The sequence below is a fragment of the Triticum aestivum genome, chromosome 5D (genome assembly GCF_018294505.1).
Source record: "Triticum aestivum cultivar Chinese Spring chromosome 5D, IWGSC CS RefSeq v2.1, whole genome shotgun sequence".
Lineage (NCBI taxonomy): Eukaryota > Viridiplantae > Streptophyta > Magnoliopsida > Poales > Poaceae > Triticum > Triticum aestivum.
Genome location: NC_057808.1, coordinates 146,371,489 through 146,374,732, shown reverse-complemented (window position 1 = coordinate 146,374,732; position 3,244 = coordinate 146,371,489).

The following is a 3,244-nucleotide window of genomic DNA, read 5'->3' as shown; positions in this document are numbered from 1 at the left end:
GATTCTTTCATAGGGAACTTTTGAAGAACTTTTCTTAAAGAGTTCGTTCAGAAACTTGTGTAGAAACTTTCTTAATGAGCACTCGACAAACGCATTTCGAGAACATACACAAAGTCCCAGCCATGGACCTAGTGTGTCATCATAACTGAGGTCTCTTGCATTTCCCTACAAGTAATCCGATCTCATATGGAGATGTTTAGTGAAGTAGAATGGAAAAAATCGAATGCAAGTACACAAGAACTAGTCTATAACTGTCGTTCGGAATCAGTTTTGCGCAGTGTTAACTGAAACATGGAAATCTAACTCATACGGAGTCCATTTTGGCTCCACAAGTAGTCAAAACATTTGTGTCGACCAGATGCTTCAAAGGATTATTTCATAGGGAACTTTTGGAGAACTTTTCTTAAGAAGTTCATTCAGAAACTTGTATCGAAACTTTCTTAATGAGCACTCGACAAACGCATTTCGAGAACATACACAAAGTCCCAGCTATGGACCTAGTGCATCATCATAACTGAGGTCTCTTGCATTTCCCTACAAGTAATCGGATCTCATATGGAGATGTTTAGTGAAGTAGACTGGAAAAAATCGAATGCAACTACAAAAGAACTAGTCTGTAACTGTCGTTCGGAATCAGTTTTGCGTAGTGTTAACTGAAACATGGATATCTGACTCATACGGAGTCCGTTTTGGCTCCACAAGTAGTCAAAACATTTGTGACAACCAGATGCTTCAAAGGATTCTTTCATCGGGAACTTTTGAAGAACTTTTCTTAAAGAGTTCGTTCAGAAACTTGTGTAGAAACTTTCTTAATGAGCACTCGACAAACACATTTTGAGAACATACACAAAGTCCCAGCTATGGACCTAGTGCATCATCATAACTGAGGTCTCTTGCATTTCCCTACAAGTAATCAGATCTCATATGGAGATGTTTAGTGAAGTAGAATGGAAAAAATCGAATGCAACTACACAACAACTAGCCTGTAACTGTCGTTCGGAATCAGTTTTGCGCAGTGTTAACTGAAACATGGATATCTGACTCATACGGAGTCCGTTTTGGCTCCACAAGTAGTCAAAACGTTTGTGACGACCAGATGCTTCAAAGGATTCTTTCATAGGGAACTTTTGGAGAACTTTTCTTAAGGAGTTCGTTCAGAAACTTGTATAGAAACTTTCTTAATGAGCACTCGACAAACACATTTTCAGAACATACACAAAGTCCCAGCTATGGATCTAGTGCATCATCATAACTGAGGTCTCTTGCATTTCCCTACAAGTAATCGGATCTCATATGGAGATGTTTAGTGAAGTAGAATGGAAAAAATCGAATGCAACTACACAAGAACTAGTCTGTAACTGTCGTTCGGAATCAGTTTTGCGCAGTGTTAACTGAAACATCGATATCTGACTCATACGGAGGCCGTTTTGGCTCCACAAAGAGTCAAAACATTTGTGCCGACCAGATGCTTCAAAGGATTATTTCATAGGGAACTTTTGGAGAACTTTTCTGAAGGAGTTCGTTGAGAAACTTGTATAGAATCTTTCTTAATGAGCACTCGACAAACGCATTTCGAGAACATATACAAAGTCCCAGCTATTGCCCTAGTGCGTCATCATAACTGAGATCTCTTGCATTTGCCTACAACTAATCGGATCTCATATGGAGATGTTTAGTGAAGTAGAATGGAAAAAATCGAATGCAACTACACAAGAACTAGTCTGTAACTGTCGTTCGGAATAAGTTTTGCGCAGTGTTAACTGAAACATGGATATCTGACTCATACGGAGTCCGTTTTGGCTCCACAAGTAGTCAAAACGTTTGACGACCACATGCTTCAAAGGATTCTTTCATAGGGAACTTTTAGAGAACTTTTCTTAAGGAGTTCGTTCAAAAACTTGTATAGAAACTTTCTTAATGAGCACTCGACAAACGCATTTCGAGAACATACACAAAGTCCCAGCTATGGACCTAGTGCATCATCATAACTGAGGTCTCTTGCATTTCCCTACAAGTAATCGGATCTCATATGGAGATGTTTAGTGAAGTAGAATGGAAAAAATCGAATGCAACTACACAAGAACTAGTGTGTAACTGTCGTTTGGAATCAGTTTTGCGCAGCGTTAACTGAAACATGGATATCTGACTCATACGGAGTCCGTTTTGGCTCCACAAGTAGTCAAAACGTTTGTGACGACCAGATGCTTCAAAGTATTGTTTCATACGGAACTTTTGGAGAACTTTTCTTAAGGAGTTCGTTCAGAAACTTGTATAGAAACTTAATGAGCACTCGACAAACGCATTTCGAGAACATACACAAAGTCCCAGCTATGGACCTAGTGCGTCATCATAACTGAGGTCTCTTGCATTTCCCTACAAGTAATACGATCTCATATGGAGATGTTTAGTGAAGTAGAATGGAAAAAATCGAATCTAACTACACAAGAACTAGTCTGTAACTGTCGTTCGGAATCAGTTTTGCGCAGTGTTAACTGAAACATGGAAATCTAACTCATACGGAGTCCATTTTGGCTCCACATGTAGTCAAAACGTTTTTGCCGACCAGATGCTTCACAGGATTCTTTCATAGGGAACTTTTGGAGAACTTTTCTTAAGAAGTTCATTCAGAAACTTTTATCGAAACTTTCTTAATGAGCACTCGACAAACGCATTTCGAGAACATACACAAAGTACCTGCTATGGACCTAGTGCATCATCATAACTGAGGTCTCTTGCATTTCCCTACAAGTAATTGGATCTCATATGGAGATATTAGTGAAGTAGACTGGAAAAAATCGAATGCAACTACGGAAGAACTAGTCTGTAACTGTCGTTCGGCATCAGTTTTGCGTAGTGTTAACTGAAACATGGATATTTGACTCATACGGAGTCCATTTTTGCTCCACAAGTAGTCAAAACGTTTGTGACGACCAGATGCTTCAAAGGATTGTTTCATAGGGAACTTTTGGAGAACTTTTCTTAAGGAGTTCATTCAGAAACTTGTATAGAAACTTTCTTAATGAGCACTCGACAAACACATTTCGAGAACATACACAAAGTCCCAGCTTGGACCTAGTGCATCATCATAACTGAGGTCTCTTGCATTTCCCTACAAGTAATCAGATCTCATATGGAGATGTTTAGTGAAGTAGAATGGAAAAAATCGAATGCAACTACACAAGAACTAGTCTGTAACTGTCGTTCGGAATCAGTTTTGCGCAGTGTTAACTGAAACATGGATATC